A 17,849-nucleotide genomic window follows, 5' to 3' on the forward strand; every position below is an offset into this window, starting at 1 on the left:
CATCTAAAAAACAAAAACAAACAAAAACTTATAAGACATGTGAAGAAGCAGGAAAATGTGACCTACAATTAGAAAAAAGTTAGTAAATAAGGACATAAGAAAGGGCAGACATGATGGAATCAGTAAACAAGGACTTTAAAATAGCTAATATATATTATATAGCTCATGGTTTAAAGGAAACACTGAACATGAAGAGGAGAAAAATGAACTATATATATAAAAAAAAATATCAAATAGAACTTCTAGAGTTGAAAAAAGTATGGTATCTGAAATTTAAAACTCACTGGAAAGGCCTAACAGTAGATTAAACACTGTGGAAGAAAAGAGAATTTCAAGACATAGCAATAGAAATGATCCAAAATGAAGCACAAGGGGAAAAAAAAAGAGCTAAATAAATTTAAGTAACAGTAACAGTGGGGCAATATTCAATGATTTACATACAATTAGAATCTCAGAAGGAAAGAGAGAGAGCAGAAAAATTATGTGAAGAAATAATGGCTGAATTTTTTTTTCAGATTTGACTGTAAACTCGTAGAGTAAAGAAACTAAATGAAAATCAATCAAGATAAGCAAAAACAAAACTATACCAGGGCACATCACAGTCAGATTTCTGAGAAACGATGATAAAATGAGTATCTTAAAAGAAGCCTGAGGGGACCCTGGGTGGCTCAGTTGGTTAAGATCTGACTCTTAATTTTGGCTCAGGTCATGATCTCATGCATCGTGAGATTGAGCCCTGTGTTGGGGTCGGTGCTCAGCGGAGAGTCTGCTTGAGATTCCCTCTCTCCCTCTCTCTCCCTCTTCTACCGCCTCTCCCGCTGCTCTCCCTTTCTCTTTCTAAAATAAATAAATAAATCTTAAAAAAAAAAGCCTGAGCAAAAGTACACATTAAATATAGAGGAACAAAAATAAGTCCACTGAAATACATTAAATGTAACTAGTATAAATATGTATATAAAAAGGTAGAGATCATCACACTGAATTGAAACTAAGACCTATGTGTTACACAGTGTCCACAACATACAGACACAGATAAGTTAAAAGAAAAAGATGAGAATATACATATCATAACAAACTGGAGAAGTTATATTAATATCAGACAAAGTAGGCTTCAGGACAAGAAATATTACCAGGGATAAAGATGAACATTTCTTTTTTTTTTTTTTAAAGATTTTATTTATTTATTTGAGAGAGAGAGAATGAGAGATAGAGAGCACGAGAGGGAAGAGGGTCAGAGGGAGAAGCAGACTCCCTGCCGAGCAGGGAGCCCGAAAAGATGAACATTTCTTGATGATAAAAGTGTCAAGAATATATAACAAATCCTAAACATTTAAGCCTGTAATAACAAAGCTACTAAATACAAAAAGCAAAGACTGAAATTAACAAAACCACAGTTAAATTTGGAGATAGTACTCCTCTCTCAGTAATTTATAAATAAATAGCAAAAAAAAAAAAATCAGGATACAGAAGTTTTGATCAACCCTATCAACCAGTTCGAAATAATTGACATTTTATAAAACTCAAATCCAACAGCAGCAGATTACACATTCTTTCCAAGTTCCCAAGAATCATTCATCAGAATAGGCAAGAAGTTAGATACATGAATAAATTCCTTGCAATACAAAATTTAGCAACATTTATAGAAGAATTGCAGAGTTAATTAGCCCACTATATGTTAAAGGTTTCAGGATACAAATGCAGTATTCAAAAACTAATTGTATTGCTACATAAACAGTGAAGTGAAAAATATTTTTTAATTAAATATAAATATGTTTAACTATGGAACTGCAAGGCCTACACAATGAAAACTACAAAGGAAAAAAAAACTACAAAGCATTGTTGAAAGAAATTTTAGAAGACTCAAATGAAGAGCTTTACCATGTTGCCAGAAAATTTATTGAGGTATAATTACATAAAATATCTTACTAGTTTCAGGTGTACATAGTAATTCAGTATTTTTATACATTTTGAAATGAACCCCACCAAACGTCTGGTTGCCATCTGTCACCATACAGAGTTATTACAGTATTACTGACTATATTCCCTATGCTGTATGTCCCCATGTGTTATTTATTTTAAAACTATACCTTTTAATCCCCTTTACCTAGTTCACCTGGCTCCCTTCCCCTATCCCTCTGATAACCACTAATTTGTTTCTTTTGTCTATGAATCTGTTTGTTTTGTTTTTTAGATTCCACCTATAAGTTAAATCATATGGTATTTGTCTTTCTGTGGCATTTCACTTAGCATAATAACCTCTTGGTCCATCCATATGTCACAAATGGCAAGATTTCATTCTTTTTATGGATGAGTAATATTCCATTGTATATATATGCCACTTCTTCATTCATGTATCGATGAACACTTAGATTCCTTCTGTATCTTAGCTATCGTAAATAATGCTGCAATAAGCATAGGGATGCATATATCTCTTTGAATTTGTGTTTTCATTCCCTTCAGATAAATACCCACAAGTGGAATTGCTCGATTGTGTGGTATTTCTATTTTAAATTTTTTGAGGAACCTGAGCTGTTTTCCACAATGGCTGCACCAGTTTGCATTCCCACCAACAGAGTATGAGAATTCCTTTGTCTCAACATCCTCTTCAACACTTGTTATTTCTTCTCTTTTTGATACTGACCTTTTTGACTGGTGTGAGGTGATAGCTCATTGTGGTTTTGATTTGCAATTCCCTGATGATTAGTGATGTTGAGCATCTTTTCATGTGCCTATTGACCATGTGTATATCATCTTTGGAAAAATGTCTATTCAGATCCTTTGCCCAGTTTTAAATTAGTATAAGTTTTTAAGAAAAAAACCCTAATTTGTATAAGTTTTTTTTTCATTATCTTCAGTTAGCATAAGTTTTTAAACATATTTTGGGTGTTAATCCCTTATCAGTTGTATGATTTGCAAATATCTTCTCTCATTCAGTAGCTTGCTTCCTTCACCGTGTAAAAGCTTTTTAATTTAATGCAATCCTGTTTGTTTATTTTAGTTTTTGTTGTCCTTGCCTGAGGAGACTGGTCCAAAAAAATATTGCTAAGACCTATGTCAAGAACTTACTGCTCATGTTTTCTTGTAGGAGTTTTATGGTTTTGGATCTTACACTCAAGTTTTTAATCCATTTTGAATTTATTTTTGTATATGGTGTAAGACAGTTTCCAGTTTCATTCTTTTTCATGTAGCTGTTCAGTTTTTCCAACACCATTTATTGAAGAGACTGTCTTTTTCCCTGTTGTATATTCTTGCCTACTTTGTCATAGATTGACAAATCTACATCCATATATGTGTGGGTTTATTTCTGGGCTCTCTATTCTATTGCATTGTTCTATGTTTTTGTTTTTGTGCCAGTACCATACTGATTTGATTACTATAGTTTTTGAGTATAGTTTGAAATCAAGAAGCATAATACCTCTGGCTTTGTTCTTCTTTCTCAATATTGTTTTGTCTATTTGAAGTCTATTGTGGTTTAATCCAAATTTTATAATTCTTTTTTCTAGTTCTGTGAAAAATGCCATTGGTATTTTGATGTGATTGCATTGAATCTGCAGATTGCCTTGAGTAGTATAGACATTTTAACAGTATTAATCCTTCTAATTCATAAGCACAGAGTATCTTTCCATTTATTTGTGTTGTCTTCAGTTTCTTTCATCAATGTCTTAGGGTTTTCAGAGTATAGATGTTTCATCTCCTTGGATAAATTTATTCCTTGGTATTTTATTGTTTTTGATGGAACTGTAAATAGAACTGTTTTCTTAATTTCTTTTTACTGATAGCTCATTATTAGTATATAAAATGCGTGCAATATCTGTATGTTAATTTTGTATCCTGTGACTTTACTGAATTCATTTATTAGTTCCAATAGTTTTTTGGTGGCGACCTTAGGGTTTTCTATATATAATATCATGTCATCTGCAAAGAGGGACAGTTTTACTTCTTCATTTACAATTTGGATGCCTTTCTTTTATCATTTTGCCTAATTACTGTGGCTAAAATATTAATATTTTTAATGTGTCCATTTTCCCCAAGTTTACTCACTGATTCAGTGCAATCCCAATCAAAATCACAGCAGGTATTTTTTATTTACCATTAAAATTGACAGCCTATTCTAAACTTTATATGAAAATGAAAACAAAACAAAACAAACATAAGAATAGCCAAAACAACACTGAAAAAGATGAACAAAATTGGAGGACTCATAATATTTTATTTCAGGGCATTGTAAAACTATAGTAATCAACATAGAATAGAATTGATACAAGCATATAATTCAATGGAACAGAACAGAAATTCCAGAAATAGACCCACTCATATACAGTAGTGCCCCCCTCATCCACAATTTCACTTTCCATGACTTCAGTTACTCACAGTCAACTATTATCTGGAAGTAGGTGATCCTCCTCCTGACATATTGTTAGAAGGTCAATAGTAGCCTAATGTTACATCATAGTATCTACATCATTTACTTCACTTTATCTCATCACATAGGCATTTTATTATCTCACATCATCACAAGAAGACAGGTGAGTATAGTACAGTAAGATATTTTGAGAATGGAGGACCTCATTCACATAACTTTTATTACAGCATGTTATTATAATTGTTCTTTTGTATTATTAGTATTGTTGTTAATCTTTTACAGTGTCTAATTTATAAACTCTACCATAGATATGTATGTATAGGAAAAAACATAGTATATATAGGGTTCAGTACATCTGTGGTTTCAGGCATCTGCTAGGGATCTTGGAACATACCCACTGTAGATAAAGAGGAACTACTGTATGTTTAATCAATTGTCACCAAAGTTGCTAAAACAATTCAGTGGAGGAAAAGACTGGCTTTTTATCATAGAGTGGCAGAATGATTGAATATTCATATGAAGAGAAAAATACTTGATCCTTATCTCACACCATAAACCAAAATGACTTGAAATGGATAATAGACCCACACAGAAGGGCTAAAACTATGAACCTTCTAAACGAAAACATATAAGCAAATATGACAACCTTGAAGTAGGTAGTTTTTCTAGACCCAAAACATGAGTCATAAAGAAAAACATAAAAATTTTACTTCACCAAAATTACAAATTTTTCCTCTCAAAAGACACTGAAGAAAATGAAAAACCAGAGAATGAGAGAAAATATGCATAAAGTGTGTATCAGATAAGTGACTGGTATCCAGAATGTGTGTGATTGTGTATGCATACACACAATAACAAGAAGATAAACAATCTTACATTTATGTGGCCAAAGATTTGAATATTTGCTTCACAAAGAAGATATACAATTGGCCAATTAATACATGAAAAGATGCTGCATCAAGTTCCTAGGGCACTTCTAAGTACTGTGAACTGGGTGACTGAATAGAACAGAAATTTATTCTCACAGGTCTACAGGCTTGAAGTCTGAAATCAAAGGGTCAGTAAGGCTGTGCTCCTTCTGAAGCTCTAGGGAAGTATCTGTTCCATGCCTCTCTTTTAGCTTTAAGTGGTTGTTGGCAATCCTTGGCATTCCTAGGTTTGTAGATACATACTCCATTCTCTGCCTCGGTCTTCACATAATATTCTTTTCAATGTGTGCGCCAGTATATATCTACATGATCTTCTTCTAAGGATACCAGCCATTGGATTTAGGGCCCACTAAAATTCATTTTGACTTTTTCTTAACGTGATTGCATCTGCAAAGACCCCACTACCAAATAAGGTCACATTCACGGATACTGGAAGTTAGGTCTTTAACATACCTTTTTTGGAGACACAATCCAACCTACCAGAGATGCTTACCATCATCAGGGAATTAAATATTAAAACCACAATGAAAATGTTCACTGAAATGGTTAATTTTTTTTTTTTTAAATACTAAGTGTTGACAGCAATGTAGAACAAATAGAATTCCCATGCATTGCTAGTGGGGAGTAAAATGGTACAGCCATTTTGGAAAACAGTCAATTTCTTAAAAAGTTAAACATGTTATCACCATAGGTCCAGAAATTCCACTCTTAGATAGTTACCTAAAAGAAATGAAAACATATATCCAGACACAAACCTGCATGTGAATATTCATAGCAGCCTTATGTGCAATAACCAAACCTGGAAATAACCAAAATATCCATTAACAATTGAATGAATAAATAAATTGTTGCAGATCTATGCAAGGGAACAACAGCAGTAAAAGGATATAAGGTTTTGGTACATGTAATGATTTGGATGCCCCTCAGAATGAGTACAGTGAGTGTAAGAAGTCAGAGACCAAACATTACGTACAGTATGACTAAATTTATATGAATTTCTAGAATAAAGAAAACCAATCTATAATGACAACAATCAGATGATGGTTTTTTATTGGGTGGGGCGTGGAGTGGGGAAATTTACTGAAAAACGTCATAAAGCAACTTTTGGGAATTGATGAAAATGTTCTGTATCTTGATTGTGGTGGTGGTTACATAAGTGTATACATTTGCTGAAACATAATGAGTATACTTAAAATAGGTTCATTTTATTTCATGTAAATTATGCATCAATAAACTGATTTTTTAAATATAGCCATCTGTTATTGGAATGGAGCTCCTTGGGGATAATTGCTCTTCTCTAAGTCACATTTAAGCAGGGTACTTATGACAACTAAATAGAACAACACCCACTAACATCCTGTGCCCCGCCCTATTGTAAATAGTCAATCAGAGCACTTTCCTGTTAGGAAATTTTAGGACCTATGACATAGTGTTAATGTTTATATTTATATTTATTCAGTGGTTGCTAGTTATTCTATTTCACAGATGTGGACAATTATACCATTTTCTGAATTTTGCTGGTCTTGTAGCTTTTATAAATTAGAAACTCCTAATATAAACTTGATTGTAGTATAGTAGAGCGGGTAGGCTTTATTGCTAATCAGCTTGTGGCTTAAATCCTGGCCGTGCCATTTACCAGCTGTACAGCATTCATTCCTTCACTTAAAAATATCTGTAAGCAATTGTGATGTACCAGGTCCCCAGGCATAGGGGATGTCCATGAAGGGGATGTATTCCTAGCCTCATGGAACTTACAGTCCAATTGTTCAACTTATTTTCCTTCTCCAGGTTTCTGTGTTTTGCCCATCTGCAAATTGGGTTGTACTGCCACCCTCACAGGGTGGTTTAGACAATTGAGATGACCAAGTAAATCAGTATGCAGTAGTCAGTAAGGGTTTCCCCCTGCCCTACCTGTGGGTCTTTCCACCTCCTGCTGTGCTCTTATTCTCTCCCATCTTATCTATTTTATCATGTCCCATCCTCTCTCATGATGAGTTTCTTAAATTATTGACGTATAATTGACATACAAAGTTATATTAGTTTCACATGTACAACATATTCAGCAATTCTATACATTACTCAGTGCTCCCCACGATAAGTGTAGTTGCCATCTCATCGTACAACATTATTACAATATTATTGATTACATTCCCTGTGGTGTACTTTTCATCTCCATAACTTATTTGTTTATAACTGGAAATTTGTACCTCTTGATCCCCTTCACCTATTTCACCTATCCGCCCACCCACCTCCCCTCTGGCAACCTCCAATTTGTTCTCTGTGTTTAAGAATCTGTTTGCTTTTGCTTTTTGTTCTTTTGTGTTTTTAGGTGCCACATGGAAGTGACATCATACAGTATTTATCTTTCTCTGACTTATTTTCCTTACTATGGGACTCTCTAGGTCCATTCTTGTTGTCACAAATGGCAAGATTTCACAGCAGTCAGATAGGCTAATACCAAAAAGACAAGAAATAATAAGTGTTGTGAGGATGTGGAGAAAAAGGAACCCTCATGCGTAGGAATGTAAATTGGTGCAACCACTGTGGAAAACAGTATAGAAAAAAATTAAAAACAGAAATGCCGTATGATCCAGTAATTCCATCATGAATCTTACTCATGTCTCTTTCTATGCTATATACCACAAATGCCAATACTTATTTCTTTTCTCAGCTAAAGCTATTTACATTTCTGAGTGAATTCTTTCAGCTCTTTTCCTATTTAAACTATTTTATTATTAAACTTATATTGGATAATATTTATTTATTTTTTTAAAGATTTTATTTATTTATTTGACAGAGAGAGACACAGCAAGAGAGGGAACACAAGCAGAGGGAGTGTGAGAGGGAGATGCAGGCTTCCTGCTGAGCAGGGAGCGTGATGTGGGGCTCGATCCCCGGACCCTGGGACCATGACCTGAGCCAAAGGCAGACGCTTAATAACTGAGCCACCCAGGCACCCCCATGGATAGTATTTAAAAAATAACAGTTCCCAGACTGATTTTTGGGTTATCCAAAGTTAAGTGGAGTATGATATTCCTTAATAATAACTCTTTATATTTGTATGGTATTTTATCTTTATAAAGCCTTTTTGTATCTATTATTTCATTTAATCATCTCAATACTTCTGTGAGGTCAGGGAAGGGATTATCATGTCTACTGTCTAGATTAGTGTACCAAGGCATATCTATGTTAAAAAGGTATTGAGAAGGCGGCTCAGTCGGTTAAGCGTCCAACTCTTGATCTCAGCTCAGGTCATGGTCTCAGAGTTGTGAGTTAAAAAAAAAAAAAAAAGGATTTAGATCAGATATTTAATTTGAACCTGCTAATGCTTTTCATTTGTTTATGTATTTAACCACATTTATTGACTACTGATTGTATGCTGGATATAATGTGATCCTGCCCTTAAGAAGCTCATTGTCTGTGAGGGCATCCAGCCTGCAAGTGGAGAGCAGTGACAGGATATGGATGAGTATACCAGTTGGGGGTTGTCAGTGAGGAGCAAAGAATTAGCCTTTCTGGGACATAGAGAAAGGGCATTATGATGTGCCACTTATGCAGAGTATCGAGGCTCATCATGATTTCCCCATGTGAAAGAGGAAGGAAAAGTCCTTCCTAAAATACCCCCAAACAAGTAGACTTAGGACTTGATATTTAATCTCTACTCTCATTTGTGCAAAGTAATTCTTCACATGACCCCCCACGCCCCCACCCCCAAAAGAAAGAAAGAAAAAAAAATCACGGAGAAGAGAGTCACAATCATCCAGGCCCTTACCAAGTGGGCCTGGTTTTCTGGATAAAAGTAGGAAACAAGGCCTTGTTTCCTGCAGCTATTTCTTGCGGGCGCCTTCCCTCAGACCCTGGTCTTGCTCAGGCTGGACAGATCCCATCCAGGGAGGCAGGGGGAATGGTGTTTGTATTCATCAGTATGCATTTCTTGAAACTGGCCACCAGTGAACAATCAAATTGCCTTGGAATAGTCTTAAGCTTCCTACATGTTTGATTAGTTTTTCCCAGTAGGAACTGAAACAAAAGAAGCAGCTATTAAGAGAGCTTGCTCTCTGCGCAGCCTAAGACTGGCTCCTGGTGTCACAGTGATCTTCAGAGCAGATAGGAAGGTCAGAATCATTCCAGGTGTAGAATGGAAAGACCGGAACTGGATGTACTTAGTCTTTGTGGTGGATGGGAGCAGAGGGGGGCAGGAAAATCTGAGGTCTCTTTTTGACTATTCCAGAGGCTGTTTGATACTCTAGCTTCAATTTTCCTCTCTATAAAAGAAGACTATTCATATATAAGATTCTTCCACATTTTCATTCTCTTAGTAGCCCCCAGAGCTTGACCCTCTGCTAGATATCAAGGATATAAGAGGAAGATATAAGTAAGATACAGTTCCCAAAAGAGTTCTTGCAGAAAATGGGGTGAGCAGACATCAAGGCTGTGGGTGGGTGAAGGACAACATAGGTTCAGATGATGGGGCCAAGCCATCCTAGAAGAGGCAGCAGGGAACTGTGTGGGGATGTGAAAAGGAGAAGCCCGGTTGATAGCGTGGCAAAAGAGCAATTCTGGTGGAGAAGAGAACTATCCAAGGAAGATCTTTTACACTTTGTTATAATAAGTGATATAGGCCCTCTCTTCAAGACCCCTATAAAATATTAAGTAAAATTTATACAGCTCATTAATATTTGGTGAAGTGGACAATCTTTGGGAAGAAAGAAGTGCTGATATATGCTTCACAGTTTATGTGGGACATAAGAAGCTGGACACAGGAAAAAAGTACATAAATATTTAAATACATCAACACATACATATATTTATATATGTGTATATATATACACACACATATCTATGTAACTAATACATAAATCACATATACATGTATGTGCACACTGTGTATATACACATGTATACACACTGTACATGTATATATGAATATACGAATACATGGTATATATGTAATTCCCCGTAAAAAAGCTTCTTGGAGAACAAAAAAGAATGTTTTATGGATAACATGTTTTCAGTGAATTAGTATGAACTAACACTTACATACTTACTATGTACCAGGTCCCTTTCTAGGTACCTTAAATGTAATACGTCTTCTTCAGGCCTTACAGTAACTTCACCAGGCAGGTACTACCACTATCACCGTTTTGCAGAGGAGGAATCTGAGAAACTGAGAAGTTTCAGAACCCCCAACTGGTATACTCATCCATATCCTGTCACTGCTCTCCACTTGCCCAAGGACACATAGCAGGTAAGAAATAGAGACTGGTTTTTGGATCCAGGCAGCCTGGATCTAAGACCTCAACTCTTCTCTGCCCTATTACCTAAGATATGACTCACTTTTATATTTTTGTAAGGAATCAAATCCTTTAGGGAGCCTGGAGTATGGCTCAAAGAATCAAGGCAGCTTTGATTCTCAAGCAGTCGAGTATGAGGGACAGAAGCTTCCTCCCTTCATGGTGGCTTTAAGGGCATTGCTCCCTGAATTCGACTGTAGACCCTTGGACAAGATTTGCTAATTTGGTTCTTTCATTCAGTAACTATTTACCGAGTAGCCACTATGTGCCAAAAAGCATCTGAGGTGGTAGAAAAAGAACAGTAAACCAAATAAGCAAAATCCCAGTTAATTATGGAGTTTACATAAGGACAACAGAAGAGCACCTGGATGGTTTGTACAACCGTGATAACTGCTATAGAGACAAGGGGTGTCATGAGAGTACAGAGGAGGGAGGGGAGCTGCTATAAAATACAGGTGGTCCAAGGAAACCTTGTTGACAAGGTGACACTTGAACAGAGACCTGAAGGAAATGCAGGAGCAAGCCTGCAGTATCTAGGAGAAGAGCACTGTGGGCAGAGGGAATGCCAAGTTTGAAAGCCTTAAAGTCCACTTGTACTTGACCTATGTGAGGAAGCGGTGGAGACCCGTGCATCTGGAGTAGGCTGAGCTAGAAACAGAATGGTAAAATAGCAGGTGAGAAGTTTAATGGAGACTTTGGTTTTCACTCTGGGACAAGTAACTACAGGAGGACAGAGGCAAGAAGCTGTGATTTTTTTTTTTTTTTCTGCCTTATGTCTTAAAAAGTTTACTCTCACTGCTGGGTGAAAAATTAATGATAAGAGAGGGCAAGGGTGGACACAAATTATTGTTGCAAAAATCCAGGCAAGAGATGATGGGTGGTAGTGTTGGAGGATGATGAAAAGTGGTTAGGCTATATTTTGAAGGTAGAGTTAGCTACATTTGGAAGTTTTCATCCCATAAACGATATGTATAAATGATAAAACGAGCTGAGATCACTTCCAGAGGAAGTCTTGGTAGAGAAGGAAACGTGTTCATGGATGGAAGCCTGGGCAGCTCTGATCTTGAGAGATTGAGGAGACAGGAGGGATCAGCAAATGAGACTAAGAAGGAGTAGCAGGGGAGAAAAGGAACACCAAGAGAGAGGAGCATCCTGGGAATCAGGTAAAGAATGTGCTTCATGGAGGAGGGTGACCACCTGTGCTGTGTGATGCTGACAGTAAGGACTGAAAACTGAGTGTTGAGTTAGCAACATGGAGGTCACCGATGACCTTGACAAAAGCTGCTTTTGGTCTGGTGGAGGGGGCGAAAGCCTGACTAAAGTGGGTTTAGGAGAAAATTGAGTTACACCTGGATGTGCTGTCACATGAGGCTTTCATCGGAGTGGAAATGGAATCTGCTTTCACACTCCTCAGAGGCCTGAGTCTTGTCCTTACAAAACCAAGGCTTAAAAGCCCAGGGCTTTAGAAATCACAAATAAGAAACTGAAACCTTTGAACTTGGGAATAGTATTAAAGTTGTCATCTAGGGCTTGAAATGTTGGGAGTCACAGATCTTGCTCCAGGAAATAAAATGGACCAGTTGTTGGGTTTATTCTGGTTCTCTGCCTAAGACTACAGCTAAAGAATCTCTTTTATATATTTACCCCAGGACTTTGTCCCCACCTCCTCCCTTGACAACAAAATGTAGTGTCCTCCAAAGTCTGGCTCCCTGGGAGAAAACGATTTGTTACCTCTCTTTGTCTGATGAAAATTTCTTCTTCATAGTTCATTTGTCAGTGTAGCATCTCCTAAATGCCTGGTGTTGGGTGGTGTGAGTCTTGAGCCTGGACATTGAGAAGTAAATTCTAATTCCTATTCTGTTACTAATTTGTTGTGCAAAAATAATTATGTCACTATACCCTCGTGTGCCTCAGCATTTCTGTTTAGTTTGGCAGGTTCACTTTGAATTCCCTCAAATTTACATTCTCTGATTCATTCTAAAATTCATTCATGTTTTTTTTTCCAAGTTTCTAATTTATCTCAGCCTTCCCTTCTTCATATTAATCACAGTTCCCCTTTGCAAGAGGAATAGGGATATTTTCCTACCATTCAATTATCTTTATGAATCTTCTATTCGTTTGGATACCTATACGTTGCGGAGAATAGCATTCAATCTTGTTGTTCCAAAAACTCAAGACTGGGAATAGACTGGCAGCTGAGATCTGTTGTTTCCTTTGACTCTTGGTGCTAGTGTCAGTGAAGTCTCAGCTATCTTCGGCTGGCTCTTTGTCCTTGACAAGGTAATTAACCTCTCTGTGCTTTGGCTTTTCAACTGAAAGGGGAATATCACTATTACATGTATTGAGAGAACATATGTGATAGTCCTTGGGACTTACCTGAGAGTAGCTACTATTACTTACCTATCTACTTACCTGATAGATAACTGCCAATTGTAGCTATCGGTCAATATCCACTCAATTTAGTTTGTTATGCAAAAATAGTCAGAGAGGCTCTCTTAACTCAGGACTTCAGGGAAACAACAAAGAAGTTAAATGAAAATCAAACACAGTATCAAGAATGAAAGTGCTCCTTGAACATTAATTCCATATCGCTGAAAATAAACCCCTGTACCCAGTTACCTATGATAGCAATGGTACCATCATTTTATGGCCTCCTATCATCAATGAAAATCATTCCAAATTAACACTGAATGCTAGAAGTGTATCCATGAATGCATAAGAACTGATTACTAAGGCAAAAATAGCTCTTGATGTCATTGTCACCATGTTCAGTGAATAAGAATCAATTTACAGTTAAATCAGGTAAGGTGGTTTTTCCTAATGGAAAATCATATACCCTTCCAGAACTGGCTTAACGAAAGGAGATGGTGATATCTGATCTAATTAACTCCAGAAAATCTTGCCAAGCTTCTGACCAAGGTGTGTTTAAAGTCAGAAGTCATAGGTGATGGGAATCAGATTGAGATTGAAATCTCTCTGACCAGAGTTGACATTTTCCATGCATGTGATATACAACATGTAGCTATTGCTTATGGATATAGTAACATTCAGGTGGCTCTCCCAGAAACATACACTGTAGCTAATCAATTTCCTCTTAATAAGCTCACAGGACTTCTAAGACATGACATGGTAGCTACTGACGCCCTGAACCACTTGCCTTTCCTCTGTGCCTCCAAGAAGATATGGCTGATAAACTTGGTTTGGACATCTCTGCAACAAAGGTAGTTCATATAAGTGATCCTAAGGCCACCGAATTTCAGGTAGTACTCATTACCCTTCCTCCTGGCCTCCTAAAGACCATAGCCACAATAGTAAGATGCCCCTTCCTCTGAAACTGAAATCTCTGACACTGTAGTAGAAGATTCTAGCAGAGACCTAGGTGAAAGAAACTATAGGCATTTCTGTACTGTTTATTACAGTAGGAATCCTTGGTTGGAGATAATCTGTGGGCTTCTGGACAGAATTATACAGCTGCTTAAGGTGCCTCCTGGTGAAAAGCAGGGGGCATATGTGATCAAAGCATCTGAAGGCCCTTCTCCTGGATGATGCATCGAGATCTTTGTCAATTGGGGTTGGTCCTTCATCCTGATGCCATCACCAAATTTGAGCTGACCATGTGCTGCTCTTCCCTGGAAATCAATATTAAGCCCTTTTGGTGAAGATGGGTCTCTGCTCTTGATTCTCTTCAAGAGTGTCCCCTTCTCTTCCCTTGCTGTCCTTTAGTTATCCCACAGGGAACATCCATTTGTGCTTCATTGTTTAATAAAGTAGAAAGTGGTAGGAGAAACACCTGGGTGGCTCAGTTGGTTGAAAGTCTGACTCCTGGTTTCGGCTCAGGTCCTGACCTCATGTGTCATGAGACTGAGCCTCGAGTGGGGCTCCGCACTGAGTGGGGAGTCTGTTTGAAGATTCTCTCCCTCTTCCCCTCCCCCATTCGTGCTCATGTGCTCGCTCTCAATAAACAACTATTTTTAAAAATAAATTAAAAATAAGTAGAAAGCAGTAAGGGGAAAAAAAAAAGAGTGAAAGCCCTCCTAAAATTATCTAGAAGTCTGCATACTATACAGTGGATTTTGAAATGAGCTGCCATGTCCCCTCACTTTGGCCTTATGATCAGGAGAACCATTTCTATTTTGGGGTATCTATGTCTCTCTTCCAGATTCTGCTAGCTGCCTCCCGCTGTCTCATGCCATTCCTTGTCACTGTGTGTTCTGATACCGGTTGCTTCCTTTGGGCTCTTAGTGCAAGTCAGTGGAGCCCAGCCTTTGCAGAGGCAAACATACATTATATGTTAAAAAAAAAAAAAAGATAGTAGGAAGGGAAAAATGAAGGTGGGGAAATCGGAGGGGGAGACGAACCATGAGAGACTATGGACTCTGAGAAACAAACTGAGGGTTCTAGAGGGGAGAGGGGTGGGGGGATGGGTTAGCCTGGTGATGGGTATTAAAGAGGGCACATACTGAATGGAGACTGGGTGTTATATGCAAACAATGAATCATGGAAACTACATCAAAAACTAATGATGTAATGTATGGTGATTAACATAACATAATAAAATAAAACTAAAAATTAAAACCTACTTTAAGAACTGGAATTACCATTACATGGCTAAAGAAGCTTGACTCCCTACATTGAGGTGTCTGCCAACTTCCTGTCTGCATTCAGAGTGCTTCTGACACCCTCCATTCCGTATTCTCTGTCACACACTTCTAAAGGGAAGAGGCATTTTAAATTCCTTTGGGGAAAAGAATTCAATCATTCAGCCCTATTTAGGGTTCTCCTTATTGAATCAAAACATGGATTATGTGATACAGCCTGGAGAGCATCAGACACTGTTTCCTTTTGCTCCTTTGATGACGGGGGAGAGCGTAGTGGAGTGGGGCATGGTCCCCACTTACACCCTTTCTATCATCCCCTCCACCATAGGGTGAGCCCTTTGAGTAAGGGATGGTGCCTGGCACTTCTGTGTATCGGATGCCTAGTTCATGGCTGGTCCACACGAGGGGTATAGTCAAGAGCTGTTGGGATGAGTTGCTGCATTGAACCCACCCCCCCTTGCCTTGGGGTATAGTAGCAGATGTCACAGCATAGTGGAGTCAAAGATAATGGACTTCTCTTCGGGTGGCCCAGAAACAGAGATGGGATGGGGTGGGGGAGTGGTGCCATGAACTCAGCTGTGGGAAATCCCAAAGAAGTCCATAGTTTTCCAAAGGTTTGCATGCTGAGTAGGAATTTCCCACTCTGAAATCAGGGCTTCCCAAATCCTGGTCCCCAGATTGGTGCTGGCCACCAGTGAAATGAAAATGGACAATGTAGTCATTTTTTTAAACAAAGCTAAATTTATGTTTTTAATCTGAGCTTATGGCCTTCCTGAAATGGTTTTTCATGTCCTGCTACACTGAGATGACCCTTTTGAAATTATGGTGATGGTAAATAGCAAATGTTCTTCTTAAAATTATTATGAGGGGAAAATCTTTGTTACCTTACATCGCTGCCCAGTTTAAGTTTGTTTTGTTTTGAAGTTGTTCTGCCCCACACATTCTCTCTAAGGAGCACTATTAGGCCTGTGGTTTCTAATGAGACAAGGACTATTCTGAAATTCCAAACTAAAGCTTTAGACCCTTTCTCCACAGAAACCTGTATGTGTTGCACACACACAAAAAAATGTTTGCAGGTAATTTTGGAAGGTTCACAACCCTCTTTAAGACCGGCTGTGTGCTTCTGAAGGATCTGGAAAATGCAGGTTAGGAATTCCTGGACCAGAGGGAGTGACAGTCCACTATTGAGAGAAAATAACCTTTCCCCATTCATCTGCTTTGTAATGAAATATTCAAGGTAAATAAAAAGTTTTCTATCACTACCTTTAAAAGTCCAGAATACTAAGCATTGAGATCAGGGACTTAACAGATATTTTGCAAAAGCAAATGGCAGTCTGTCTAAGGCAGCTGATACCCAGCATTTGAACCAGCACTCTGTGGTCTCGGTGGGTGCGGGAACCTCTCTTCCCTTTGGCGTTTTTTGCTGAGCATATGTTGCAACCCATCACCACCGACAGGGCTCTGTGCATCTCCCGGGCTGTCTGGGGGAGTCTTTTTGAAGGCATTTCAGCCATCTGTTAGGGTTTCCTGCTCTCAAGGGTGCTTTGATGCCATGAGGAGATGTGACATGACATTTGGAATCTGGGCCCATGCGTCACAATGCCAAGGGCAGGGACAGCCGCAGGGTGACTGACTCTGGCCCATTGTGCAGGGATGAGCATGTCAATCAAATACATCTGGCTGGGTAGTTATATTGGCAGCTGGGCCGCTCAGATGTGGAGGTGGGGGGAATGAAGGGTCATAGATGCCGTCAGAAGAGAAGGCGGCTCGTCTTCCTCTGAGAAAGCGTTGGGGTGGAAGTAGAGACCACCGCTGGGACAATGAAGTTGGCAGTGATCACAGGATCTTGGAACCTTAAAGATGGTCAAATCCAGAATTTCCCAAACTTTAGTTATTCAAGCCCATGGCCATGAATTTTTGCTCTCTGCCTGTCACCAATAATTTACTTTGTATTTTCTTTAAATTGGCTCACATTTTTATTTAAATACATGTATTTTTAAATAAGCTTTTTATAACTAAATGAAATCTGGCCTCACTTGCTATAAATATACTGTAGTCAAAAATAAATAAAATGAAAACAAAGCACTCTTTGGAAATTCTTGCTTGGTGCTGTGGTCTGCCAGCTCATTGTTAAAAGGAGAAGTCAGCAAAGGTTTTGGGCTTGTCATGGGCACTAACTCAGACTTTCTCCTTGATATAGCTGGCAATATTGAAAGCAAATTCAAAAGTGAATCATCATCACTTTCTGTGCTCTATATTAGTTAATACCACATCCAAGAATTGACTAAATTTCATGTGTCATCTAAATTCATTTTGTGTGCTACTGGAGGGCTGGATTTCACTCTGTAGGATGCATGGATCTGATCCAAGCTATTTACAGAGGTGAGGACACCTGGAGAATGGAAAGGACTTGCCCAAGGTAACCATGGTTCTAGATCTGTCCTGGTACTTATACCGTTTAGGTAATGTTGCAGTTTCAGCTGCAGGTGGATATGACATGCCTGCGCCTTGGCTTTGGATTTTGCCTTGTGACATGTGTTGGCCAATGAGATGTAAGCAGGTATGGTGCTGGCAGAGGCTTCAAACTGGATTGTAGAGCTGGGCTTGCTTCTGTGTACTTTACCATGAAGAGGCCATGCCATTGTTAGCTAGCCTGTCGGTCTAA

General features: G+C 38.2%; 1 protein-coding gene and 1 pseudogene across 5 annotated transcripts in view; both read left to right on the forward strand.

Moving 5' to 3' along the window:
* The window catches only part of DAB1 (DAB adaptor protein 1), a 1,161,086-nt gene that overhangs the window by 448,282 nt on the left and 694,955 nt on the right, over positions 1–17,849 (forward strand). The window lies entirely within an intron of this gene.
* LOC112824001 (phenylalanine--tRNA ligase beta subunit pseudogene) lies at positions 13,144–14,245 on the forward strand (annotated as a pseudogene).

The sequence above is a fragment of the Callorhinus ursinus genome, unplaced genomic scaffold (genome assembly GCF_003265705.2).
Source record: "Callorhinus ursinus isolate GAN/ISIS: 27379988/994484 unplaced genomic scaffold, GSC_fseal_2.0 scaffold9, whole genome shotgun sequence".
Classification (NCBI taxonomy): domain Eukaryota; kingdom Metazoa; phylum Chordata; class Mammalia; order Carnivora; family Otariidae; genus Callorhinus; species Callorhinus ursinus.